The sequence below is a fragment of the Stegodyphus dumicola genome, chromosome 3 (assembly GCF_044657685.1).
Source record: "Stegodyphus dumicola isolate Sdum_Otavi_A_Nest chromosome 3, ASM4465768v1".
NCBI lineage: Eukaryota > Metazoa > Arthropoda > Arachnida > Araneae > Eresidae > Stegodyphus > Stegodyphus dumicola.
This window is the reverse complement of record NC_140770.1, coordinates 22,824,004-22,838,412: the sequence shown is the minus strand read 5'-3', so window position 1 is coordinate 22,838,412 and position 14,409 is coordinate 22,824,004.

Here is a 14,409-nt window from a genome sequence, read left to right as displayed (position 1 = left end):
ACTTCAAACAATAGCAGACTGTTGTCAAACACTGAGTGCAGATAAGAATAAAAAGGTTAGTTGGACGTTGTAATTCAAGCTTATGAACAAAATTTTGAATTCCTTGTAGTAACAAAATAAAGTTCATTGCTATGTTGAATTCTTTAATTTACTGAAAATGTCATTTTTTAGAAGGAGAGAATATAATATTTTTGAAACATAAAGAACAGCTGTTCTGAGTTCTTCATAGAAATATTTCACAAAATGTCTTTTATTGTAATAATATGATCATATCAACATGCAACACGTTTACTCATATAAGTTAAATCTAAAGGAACATGTGTCTATTTTAACTAAAATTACTAAAAAGAAAGTTCTAGAACATATCTTAATAATTAACACTAAAACATGCAAATAAAGCATACTGTTTTTTTTTTCAGCTATTTTACAGGCCAAATATAAATTCCAGATGACTTTCCATTATTTTATGTAAAGGATATACATGTAATTTAATGTAAGGAGTAGCATATCAATTTGAACTTAATTATCAAATTAAGCTCATATCAATTATTAATCAAAATGATATATATACCTACAGATATCATTGCGTTATATGCATTTCAATGTATTTTATTATAATAAGCATTATTTTAGACCAAAAATCTATTACTTTTATAGACATATCCTTTAGTATTTCATCTATGAAAAATATATTCTACACACATATAATTACTTAATGAGATATTAGAAGGAAATAATCTGAAACCTTTACAGATACAACCACTGGAATTTTACGTAAGAAAAGTATCTTCTACTCACATAATAACGTGCTGCAATAATACAAGCAAATAACCTGTAACGGTTACAGATATATCTGTTGAGATCTTACATGAGAAAAACATGTTCTTTTTACATAATTATTTGATGTAATATTACACGCAAATAATCTGTAACCATTACAGATATATCGTTTGGGATTTTACATTAGAAAAATATGTTCTACTTACATAACTATATGCTGTGATATTATAAGAAAAAGATCTGTAACCATTACAGGCAAAACTCTTGTAAAGTTACAAAGAAAACACCTGTTGCTGTTACTCAAATAACCCATGGCATCCCAGTTTCCATGAGTTTTCTTAGTAACCTTACAGATTTTTTTTACAGTGCAGACGAGCACAGATTTTAAGAGTATAGATAAGATATACTACAGGTATCAACAAGATATACTTCACGTATCACCCTATCTCTAACACGTATCACCTTTTCGCCCAAAGGGTGTTGGCCCAGAAGGGCCATTAATTTCATTTTGGCATTTTGCGTCGATTCACTTTCTGCATTGATTTACTTTTCAAACTGTTGCCACCAAATATTACTGCCCTTATTATACTTAAAGAAATTAAATAATAAAGTATCTCCATAAATGTATGTCATAAATGTATCTGCATAAATTTGTGCTGCCATTGGAGTCTGAGACCACTGGGCTAACCAATGTAAGTAAACGCAATCTTCACGATGATATTGCAGTTTTTTTTATAGAAGGATCACACTATGAGATTAGGATGAACTAACCCAAATTATTATTTTGTAGTTTACTGACGATTCATGTAAACTCGGCGTTGTCTAGGAAGTTAGCACACAGACTAAACATCTCTATGTAACTAAATTATTTAATTAAACTATTGGTGAAGAATACTGTTACACTTGGATGATATCTATAGATGAAAAAAAAAAGAGAAATGAAAAAATGGTCATTATCATTCATTCATGGCGCCGTAACTCGACCGTCCCCACATACGTCTTCTATCCAATTATCCTTCTGTCTAGCTCTTCTTGTTGTGTTGTGTTGTCCCACTCCTGATACTCACACTCGGGCATCCTGATGCGACAAGCCCTCCTGGGGATGATGAAGTTACAGCAAAATCCGAAATTAATAACTGGAAAAAAAAAAAAAAAAAAAAAAAAAAAAAAGAATTTTTCCTTTGGATGTTGCTGGATCATCTCGGAAAGACTTGACGAAAAACAAAAGCATAAACAAAAACAAAAAAAGAAACGTTATTTCCGTTGTTGTTGCTTAAGCCCACTTGTCTGACGTAGTCAGCCCAAGCACGCGATATTCCTAGTGGCAAGGAGCGCTATATTACGCCTGCCGTTGGCAACAGCCTTGAGCACCATTCTGGCGACAGTACGATTTAGCTCAATTCCGCCCCCAATTTTGATGGACAGCACCATGGAGGTAGGAAGTAAGATGGAGTCGCCCTAAACAAGTTTCTCCGTACCCTGCTCTGAAGCACCGACGATCCCTACGTGGTGACCAAAACATTGGGTCATTTACCATTGAGTTCTATGGGATTTGACGCGTTCGGGTGTAAATATTTTGTAATTACGTCGCAAATATAGATATAAATGTATATATTTTCTTTTTCTACAACACTTCAGAGTCCTAAGTATGTGAAAAACACATATTTTTAAACAACATTTCATTCTGAACGGAATTAAATGCTATACTTTTCACAGGACAGTTTTCTCAGAATGGTTTAATTTGAATGAAATATTTTCACAAGTTTTCGTTAATTACATTAGAAAAAAAAATTAAGGTAATTCGATTTTATTCGGTTAAGGTACAAAAATTAAGATCAAAGTTTATTGTATTATTAATATTAAAATTATGCATTATTTCTTTTCTATTTATAGAGCTTCTTCCTAAAATACTTTCTTAAATATGACATGATTTTTTGGCTTCTGAGGCATCTTTTAAATTGAAAAATGCAAGTCAATTTATAATTAATGCTCTGTTCGGTTCATTTTAAATTAGAGAATTATTAGGAATTAGCGAAATACTTTAAATAAGTATTTCGCTAATTCCTAATAATTAAATAGGTATTAAATAGTATTTGACTTTCTCTGAACATTTCTAAAAGGGAATAAAATAAGTTTTTTTTTTTTTAAGTATTATTTAAAAAAAAATGCAAGTCAATTTATAATTAATGCTCTGTTCGGTTCATTTTAAATTAGAGAATTATTAGGAATTAGCGAAATACTTTAAATAAGTATTTCGCTAATTCCTAATAATTAAATAGGTATTAAATAGTATTTGACTTTCTCTGAACATTTCTAAAAGGGAATAAAATAAGTTTTTTTTTTTTTTTTTTTAAGTATTATTTAAAACTTGTAACTGAGTTATTATAAAATGTAAAGGGAATAATTCTTTTAATTATACTTATCAGATTTTTTTTTTTACCCTTCATTTCAACAATACATATTCCAAAACTCTTTATTACGTTCTTAAGTGCGCATCTCATAGCATTTGCTTTACAATACCTTTTAACAGATTGCTTTCCAATACGAACAATTCTTGCTTAAATAGTTTTATAACGTATTTTTCAACAGGATTTCAATTTATGTTTACAATTCAATATTAAGGTTATTATATATTTAGATAGCATTTATAATCATTATAAATTAGATACATTTAATCATTAGATTTCTTCACAGTACTTTCACAGTTGTTTATAAGTGAATAAATTCTTCATTTCAAATACATTTATAAATAATTTAATGAATATTTAAGTATTTTGTCAAAGGCAGATACATGCTTTTTGCAAGCACATGCATAAATACCCATACATATTTCCTATTTTTCATTTCCGGCATGTGCAAATCTTTAATTTCTGTGCATTCACTATATTTTTCTTGTAAAGTAATTTACACTGATTTAGCATACACCCGAAAGTTTTACATAAAAAATATATATGAATATAATTTGAATGAAAATTATAAGTATTATTTTTAATACCCACTCAAAGGTCAGTTTTTCTTCAAAATTCCTCCACGATGGCATCTCTCTCTTTAGGCAGATAGCCCTTGCATGCGTTACTCTATTTAATAAAATCTTAATCTGACCTATGTGCCTAATTACAAATATTTTAACATACATAATTTTATATTTACATTTAGCCATCAAGTTTCAAACTTTTCAAATCTTCTAGAAAATAAATTTTGGCAGATCTCTTTTAGCAATTTTCTTAAAATCTATATTTTTGTTGTGCAACAGCTTAGAATTTTATAAAACAAATTCATAATCAAAATCGCTGTTGTTAGTTATCGAAAAATAACCAAGATGTGATTTTTGCGTAAATGTCAGTAAACTATACAAATTGGTATTATACATTACACTAAGAATGTTTCTTTCATGCGGGAGTGTCCCTTTTTCGATTTCTATGGAACTGTCGTGTGTCGAAATACTATCAGAATCTTGTCAAGCGAGCTTCTGAATGTAAACAAAGAACACCCCGTCTGGTGACCCAAGCTTCAAAGCAGTGCTTCACTTCTAGCGCGGAATGGCCCCTCCTCCCTTTCCTACCTCCATGGTCGGCGTTATCTAGGGGTTAGCAGAGAGACAAAACATCTCTAAATAACTAAATTATTTAATTAAACAATTGGCGAAGAATACTGTTACATTTAGATGATAGCTACAGATGAAAAAAATGGCAAATGAAAAAAAGTGGTCATCATCATTCGTTCATGGCGTCTTAACTCGATCGTCGACATACATCTTCTATCCCATCATTCTTCTGTCTCGCTCTTTGTCAGTATTGTTGTGTTGTCGCACTCCTGATACTCGCATTCATTCGTGTTTTAGAAACCGCACAGTATGCGCGAAACTTCGCATATCCTTGCAATAAAATTATTCAACCCCCCTTTTACGTGTCTTTGACCTGAGCAGTTATGCGATGTCTCATTTGTTTACCGCATCTCAAAACTTGAAATTCAATGCAAAAAATGTAAGTGAGATTTTATATTCATCATTTCAAATGCGTTTAAATAACTGCAAACGCGTTGACCCGAAACCCGTCTTTTTCAACTTCGAACATGTTTTGAAATTACATCTCATTGAAAGAATAGATTATTTAAAATACGTTTTCTGCAAGATTAAAAAAGAAGATCATTTTCTGATCGTTAACAAACATCGAGGACTTTTATTTTTAGAGGAAAAACCCCTAGAAAGAAAAGAAACTTCATAAGTTAAAGAACTTCATCATAAAGTAACCCAACACAGCTAACGCTTTTTGAAGAATCGAAGGTGAAGGTCGAACCAATCATACTGGACGTCGGTTCACTGACGTCATCGATGGTTTTTTTCATTCTTCCGGATGGCTGCAGCGAAGTATTTTTCTCAGTTTGAAGATCTGAACGAAAAGTAAAATCAAATCAAAAAGAGGTTAACTTATTGGAACAAAAATCGCCAAGGATCAGTTTGATATAATCATTTAGCAGATGCTTTTGTTGGAAATAATACTTTTAAAAAATACCCAGAATTAGAATTGATGTGATTGTTACAATTTATTTCTTGAAAAAAGAGAGAAGGCAAGTCGTTTTCCTATAAAAATATTTAATCACCAATTTAAAATGTTACAAAATCCAAAAAGCACTTAAGATGACTCTTGCATCAGGATGGCTAAGAAATCAATGGTACAGCACTACCTTCCTGCAGGCATCTGGAGACCAGAGGTTCATTTCAATCTTCGATCAATGATTAGTTGTTTTGGGAAGAGAAAGTGCTCAGACGAGTTACTGATTTCACTGCCTCGATCTTTGCTGTAACTGTGTTGTTTAGGCACCTGTGCAAGGCCTTTTCTTTAGCCTTGCTGTAGAGCTCTGGTCAGTAGGCGAAATGACAAACCCATCAGCGATTTCACATGATATCCAGTCTTTTTCAAGGACATCTTGACGGGGATTCGAAATAAAGCATATCTTTCCTCAAGATGGTCTTGTCTGTTCTCCCAAAAAGCTCTTGTCGGTATCGTTCTTAAGAATGGATATATGAGACCTTGTAAATCTGGGCCAACGGCCTGTTGTTACTGCTGTTGAGAAACTGTTTTGCTTTATTCTAATGGGCATATGACATCTGACGCCACGTGAGGCTAGGCGGAACTTTCCCAGGAAGTAAGATTCTCCGTCGCCTACCACTGAATGGTTCCTAGACGAAATATGTTTCATTAAAAGCTGTATCTGCTTTAGACTTTAGCTCACGCGGCAATTTTTGAAACTGATCTGAAAAAGCATTTGAAGCTTTGCCCTGCGTACGATTTCTCCAAGGAATTGGTTTTCACATATGTCAACCTATCAGATAGGTCGAAAACAAGAATTTTCCGATACGCTTCTTTCGACGAAGTTGTTGAGGGTAGTTTGTAGATGTGATGCCGGTTTTACAGTTTTGCTCGGATTAGAAACAGGTGGTGGGAAACCACCATCTTCCTAAAACATTCAGCGCGTCTACAAAACCTTAGGATTAATTTGTTTAGTAAATTCCAGAAAATTTTGCAAACAATAACTGAAAGCATCTATTCCAATGACATCTTAAATTTTTTTTTTTTTTTTTTTTTTATATATATATATATATATAAAACAACGTTTGCTTAAGAAAAGAATTCTGTGCAGCAGTTTGGTAGGGTTTTTTAGTACATTTGGCTTATAATTTTCGTAAAAATAACGTGTGGAAAATTCATTAAAGCATCGGCAGTATCTTCAACTTTTTTTTTTATTCGTATAATTTTCGCAAAACTAACATGCAAAAAATACTATACCATTATTACAACAAAATTATGCGTATGTTTTTGGCTGCTTGAGTACGGCTTCCATCTGTGTTACGGATTCGAAAATTGAGCAAAGAATAGCAGTAAATTTTGCTCGAAAGCAAGAAAACAGCAAACATTTCCGTTCAAATTGTAAAAGGAGAAGAATGTTCATGGTTTGACTATAATCTTTAGAAAAATGGCAATCATCTGCTTGGAATGTATAAAGTTCGCCAAGGCCATATAAACGCTGATTTCAAAAATTTCGAGGAAAGACCATATTACCCAAGCAGCACCGGAACGTTCCGAAAACGTTCAGAGTCCGTGTCATACCGTTCTATAACGGTGTTAGGTGTATTTAGAACTTTCTACATAACGTGCTAAAATGATGCGTGTAACAACTGTGTATTTAGTACGTACATTTCGACGTACAACAATCGTGTTTTTTGAAACGTTCCCAAATTGAGTTATAAAACACGTTCGGCATAACGTGCTAAAGTTGTATATGTTAGAACCGTGTTCTTAGGACGTACATTTCAACGTAAAATACTGGTACTTTCCGAAACGTTCTCAACATGTACTAGAAAATACGTTCTAAACGACGTGCTAAAGCGGTGAGTATTATAACCGTGTTCTTAGGACATATATTTCAACGTACAAAACTAGTACTTTTCGAAACGTTCTCAACATGTGCTAGAAAATACGTTCTAAACGACGTGCTAAAGCGGTGCGTATTATAACCGTGTTCTTAAAACGCACATTTCAGCGTACAATCCTGGTACATTTCGACACGTTCTTAACATGTACTGGGAAAAACGTTCTAAATTACGTGCTAAAACGGTGCGTATTATAACCGTGTTTTTAGGACGTATATTTCAACGTACATTCTGGTACTTTTCGAAACGTTCTCAACCTGTGCTATGAAAAACGTTTTAAACGACGTGCTAAAGAGGTGCGTATTATAACAGTGTTCTCAGAACACATATTTCAACGTACAACACTTATACTTTTTGGAACTTTCTCATCATGTGCTAAAGTACGTTCTACAGGACGTGCTTGGAATGGATAAAGTTCGCCAGGGCCATATAAACGCTGGTTTCGAAAATTTCGAGGAAAGACCATATTATAGGGATCGTTTTTGATTAAAAAGGTATTATTCAGGAGGAATTCGTGCCCCGGTAAACTCTATAAAGACATAACGGACAGACTTTCCAGGGAATTCAGCATGGTAAGTCAGAAAATGTTCAACTAAATAACTAGGTGAGTTCTATGAATCAAACCAGCTGTATAAAAGCGTTATATAAATTTACGTAGATTGCATATTGAAGGTTATGAACAAAGACTATCGTTTTCTTCAACTTTCAATTTCCTATGAACTTAGTTCTAAAACTTTGCAGATGCATTGTACATGTGCAGAGTTTACAGAAAGAAATGGTAGAAAAAAATCAGTTCAGAGCTTGAATGGTTAGCACAGAATAATATTTAGAAACGAGGTTACGGGGATTAAAAAAATATTTTATAACTGAAATCAAAAGGTATTTTTCAATTTAAATTTACAAGAACAGGAAATGTCTTGTCTTTGCCCTGTTTTATTTCAATATCATACACTTGTTTTTAACACTATCTTAGAAAACGCGAAAAAAAAAAAAAAATGTGTGTGCTGGGAACGCACTCAACTGATCTTACAAAATCAAAGGGAAAAAAAAAAACCCTCTTCCTGTTCGTCCGTAGAGTGAAAGAAACTGTACCAAATACACTCATGTCCATAAATTAAGGATAATGCTAAATCAGGCAAAGGAAGAGTTAGAAGCAAAACAAATGTGACCTATTTGTAAAGCTTATTTATTAAACAAAAGGTAAAGAGCAAAAAAAGATGTTATACGTTTGATATTATTAAAAAATTAGCGATTTTGTCTCCCTGGAGCAAATTACAAAAAAAAAAAAAAAAACCTATTTACAAAAAACCAATATTGCATGGTTGGTATAATTGTTAATACATTGTATGTCTCCCAGACGATGTAATACAGTCCGTACAACGTCTAGGCATGCTGAGTATCAAATTATCGATCTGATCTTGGGGGATATTACACCACTCAAAAAGCAATGCTCTTCGAAGTTCCGGTAGACATGTAGGAGGAGGTTCACGCGCTGCAACTCGTCGGCGAAGCATGTCCCACACGTGCTCTACTGGATTCAAGTCCGGTGAGAATGCTGGCCAGTCCATACGGGGGATATCCTCCGATTGAAGGCATTCGCTTACGATGTTTGCACGGTGAGGACGGGCGTTGTCATCCATAAACACAAATTGTGCGCCCATGGCGCCCCGAAACAAACGTACATGTTGTTCCAGAATGACGTCCCGATAGATTTGGCTTGTCATATCCCGATAGATTTGAACATGCAAGTCAGTTCTGGAACCCAGAATAATTCCACCCCAAACGAGCACTGCTGCACCACCGTAACGGTGTCGTTCAATGATGTTTCCTTGGTGGTAACGGGTACCTGGAGCTCTCCATATGAACGTCCGGCGAGAATCAGACTGCAAGCTAAACCTGGACTCGTCAGAAAACATCATACAAGCCCACTGTTGCTGCATGTTATTTACTCCAGGCTAACCGCAGGCGACAGTGAGTTGCGTAAGTGGAACGCATCTGACAGGTATACGAGCACATAGACCAATCTGCCCTAAGCGTCTTTACACGGTCTGCCTTGAAATTTTCGCACCAGTGGCTGAAGAGAGCTGACGAGACAGGTCTGAGGCTGTGCTCCGCCTGTTTCTTTTGGCAGTAACTGCCAAATAAAGGTCCTCGTTCGGCGTTGTATTTCTGGGGCGACCTGTGCTGTAACGTCTACTCACATTACCATCATGTTGGAATCGTTGCCAAAGTCTGGAGATGACACTCTGGGCAATTCCAAGTTCGTCTGATACTTCCAGTTGGGTACGCCCACATTCCAGACGGCTGATAATTCTACCACGTAAAAAATCATCCAAATGCGTCCTTTGTGTCATAACTATTCGGTTATTGCACTGAAATGCTTATAAAGCGCCTGCGAACAATTTTACTTCTTTGCCTGTTCCTTATATATCACTCTCTTACACTCTCGTCATTGTGACGTACCATCGGTGTCATCTGGTTACTTCCTGAAATTTGCATATGATTCTTGAAAATGTGTGTAGTGATTTTACAGGTGATATATTTATTTTAGAGTTCGATTTCCGCGTGACTCCGAATTATCCTTAATTAATGGACATGAGTGTATTTCCCTACGTGCATGCGGTAGGCTTTTCGCATCGAGTGGTAGTGCATTTATTGGCATTAAATTTGGCACAATTTAACACTACATTTCAGGAATTATTATTAATGTTTAACAATATTTTTACCCGAAATATTTTGTACAGTGAAGTTTTTGATTCATTTCCTGAGGGGAATTACTTTTTATACTTTACTGCTCATTGCTGCCAAAATTTGAGTTATGACCTAAAATAAAACAATCAAATAATGGATCCACCTCGGTTTAATCCTTATTATTTATTGGCCCAAAGGGGCAATTTGCACACAAGGGCTGTTAATTTCGATTTGGCATTTTGCATTGATTCACTTTAAACGCTGAATCACTTTTTAAATTGTTGCCACCAAATATTAGAGTCTTGTATTAAATTTAAAGAAATTAAATAATGAGGAATCTGCATAAAGGTATGTATGTTTCTTGCATTGCGATAAAACAGCGGTACCTAGAGCCATCAAATTTTGAATAAGGTACGTCTCCATCCGAATATGGGCATGCAGAAGCCCAAATTTGGAATTTGCTTTATTATCTATTTCATAATTTGTAAAGCATTTATGAGTTTTTGATTAAGAAACTCAACGATTTCAAAGCGAGCAATGACAACACTGTACCGAAAAAAGAAAAAAAAAATTATCTCCAACGCGGCGAGATTGTGCATCGGAAATTCTAAAGCTATGCTCTTTTAAATATTTTGTGACATTGCCGTTGAATTGAATTTTATGGTTTCAACGCGAAGAACATGATATTTAATAAGGTAACACACAAAACGTTAAAAAAAGTCTATTTGGGTGTAATAAAAAAATCTGAGAGCTTTCAGATATTTTTATTAGTCCAAAGGAGCTTTGTCCCTGAAGGACTATTGTTTTAGTTTTGCGATTTTACGTTGGTTCACTATAAATGTCCGCTTCACTTTTCAAACTATTTCCACCAAATGTTAGAGTCCTGCATTATATTTAAAGAAACTAAATAATGAAAAATCTGCATAAATGTATGTATATTTCTCGCATTGTGATAAAACAACGGTACATAGTGTCATCGAATTTTGAATGACGTAATCCTCCACCCAAATATGGGGATCTGGAATTCCAAATTTGGTATTTAGAATTGGTTTTATTATCTATTTCATATTATTTAACAAACTCAACGATTTCAAAGCGAGCAATGGCAACACTATACGAAAAAAAAAAAACACATTTTTATCTCCAGCGAGCGAGACTGTGTGTCGGAAATTCTAAAGATATGCTCAGTTCAAAATTATTTTATGATACTGTTGTTGAACTTAATTTTACGGTTTAAGTACGAAAAACGTGATATTTAATAAATAAATATAGCACACAAAATGTTAGAAAAACGCCTCTTTGGACGTAATTTAAAATCTGAAACCTTTCAGATTTTTTTTATTTATTATTTAATATTGTTTAAATCTTATCTCTAAGTCTCAAAAATATTTATAACTTTGAAGTGGGACTGATTCTCTAATTTTCAATTCTCCCATTCTCCTTTCCTTGCATTTTATATTGAATGGAGTTAACTCGCTACGATATGAATTCGAACCGCGTTTGCTTATAAGATTGGTTAGAGAATCGGTTGGGGGGGGGGTTCTAGTATTAATAGATTAGGATCTCTTTCCGTAACATATGGACTTTCAGATGTCCTTGAATGATTTTAATATGTTTTTTATATAAATAAAAATAAAAAATTATTTCAATTAAATATTAAATCACAGGAGAGGAAAACGAATGGATTTTCAGAACATCATATAATGTATTTTTCAACTTAGTGAGTTCAACAACTCTTTCAAATAAAATTTAAAGTATAGTCTGGAAACCAAAGCAATTCTTTTTATTTATTTATTTTTTCAAAATTAATCTGAAACCGCTTCCGCGGTTAGAGAAAAATGTAATTTTAGAGACTCAAAGTCTGTCTGCCGTGAAGTTTTTTGTTGATATAAGAATGCAGTCAGCATGATATAGGCACTGCTTTGTCAAAGACAGTTCAATGAACATTTTGACTTTAAAAGAAATCAACTTTTCCATTGAATTACTTTAAATGCAAGTTATTACGCATTTTATACCTAGACTAACGCGCTGCGGCCAAAACAAAATTTGAAAGATTGTACACCTGAAAAGAAAATGCGTAAAAACATTTTCAGTATGAATCAAATCAGTTCATTCTTTCAAAGCAACAATAATTTCGTAAATACTTTTTTGTTGCCAAACCAGGAAACAAAAACTTTTGACACTTAGATTAATAAGTATGAAGTCAAGATTTAAATTTAATGTAATATAATAACTTTTTTTTTTCAATATCAATAAAAGAATTAACATAGTAAAGAATTATCGTGTCAGCGATCTTAACACGAAACAAAAAAGCTGGCAACAGTAGCTATTTATTTAAAATGCTAATATTATTAACGAAACGTTTCGACATAAATACCGTTGCATGCTATTGCTGGCTTTTTACAACGCCAGAATATGACCTATACAATAAAATATGTTTAATGGCAATGTTATTTTTATTTCATATTTTCTAAAACTTGCAATTTTTTTGTTAACAAACTTTACTATTTCAAAGTGAACAGTGGCAACACTTTTCGAAATAAAGCCAATTTTTATCTCCAGCGCGCGAGACTGAAAAAATGAGTGGGGAAAGATGGCGTTTTCTGAGATTTTAATTAATATTTCGGCTAATTAAAATCGTACGAAGATGAGAATGGTCGAAATGGCTTGCCACGAATCTTTGGAATCCGGGGAGGGGGGGCTACCTCTTTCGAAATTCAACTTCCCGCTGTTCCGGAGGAGATAATGCCACAAATAAACAGACAGACAGACGCGCAGGTATTTTAATAGTATCGACCAGCTGCAGCCAAAGCAAAATTTATAAGTTCTATCTATCCCTGAAAAGCAAATGTATAGAAACATTTCAGTATGGAGTAAATCAGTTCCCTCTTTCCAAGCAGCAACCAACTCGTAAATAAATTTTTTGCTGCCAAACCAGGAAACAAAACTTTTTATTCTTTTAAGGGCACAGCCCTATTCCTCCTAGCCGGCACAAGCCTACCGTATGATCAAAAAATGGAATGGCCAGAAAAACAAATATAAGAAAAACATATAACGTCCAAAATCTGAATCTCAGTGCCGAATTCCAGTTCCATCTTTGTTCGGATCTATAATCGTCATTATTGTCTCTGCAAAAGCTTTCAAATTTGAATAGTTCCTTTTAAAATCTTCCTTAAAATTCTTTCTATACTTCTCTCTTGCACTCCGGGTAAGCGTGCATTCATCGACAAAATGCCTGGCGTCCCCAAACTTATCACAAATTACGCATTTATCATTATTGTGCAGATGTAACCAATTAAAATAAGCCGGGGAAGGCCCATAATTAGTCAGTACCTAATTTATATCAACATTATTTATAATATTTATCTTCTTAATTAACTTTATATTTTTCATTATCTCTTTTTTTCTTATTAGATGACTACCAGCAAAAATTCCATTCTGTATAAATCCAGTTTTCTATTTCAGAAATGGTCTTTTTTCTTGAATCTTGGATATCAAAATTATCGGTCCCATCCCCAAGTGTCACCAATTTAGCAAGGGTGTCCTCTCTTTCATTTCCGACAATTCCACTGTGTGCTTTCACCCAGTGTATTTTAACAATATGTTTTCTTTCATCCCCTTTTAAGGGGACTCATACATTTTAAAACCCTTAAGATGTTCGAATAGGTGACTGTTGCAAAGAATCGGGATAACTTATTTATTTTAAGAGCAATTACTACCAACTTTTTACAGCTGACTACATAATATAGCTGCTTTCTGAAATAGTAATCAGAAAGTTTGTGCTGCCACAAATATTTTTATAATTTAATCCGCTTTCTGACAAAATTTTTCGTCCTTTCTCCAACTTGCGCGCACAGTTTAAAACATTCTGTTTCATAATTTAATTCCATATTTAATATATAGCTTTTACAACATTTGGAAACTACCGTGAACCTAAAATTCTAAGGGTTTCATGTTAAATTTTTATTTTATTTTGAATTGAGTTTATAGAATGTATTTTATTAAAAAAAAATTTGTAATGTTTTCGTCCATAAAATTTTTCAATATTAAAATATTCATCAAATTGTTGGTTCAGTTAGAGAATAGTGTCCATATAAAGAATTCCATTCAATTTCAAGAATGTACCATTAGCCATTTTTAAAATATCATGCGCGCAAGGTGGAAAAATGGCGAAATATTTTGCCACAAAGAGGATTAAATTACAAAAATATTTGTGGCAACACAAACTTTCTGGTTACTAGTTTCCAAAGCAGCTATATTATGTAGTCAGCAGTAAAACGTTGGAAGTAATTGCTTTTAAAATAAATAAAATATCCCAATTTTTGCAACAGTCACGTATTCGAAGATCATGAAACGTTTAAGGTGTATGAGTCCCCTTAAACAAGTATTTTATTTCATTAATCCGTCTATTTTTATGATCTGGTTGGGCGAGTGCCTGAAGCGCAGGTTGGGCATCAGTATAAATATTTATAAAACATCGAACTGGTAATTTTTTTATTAATCCAATT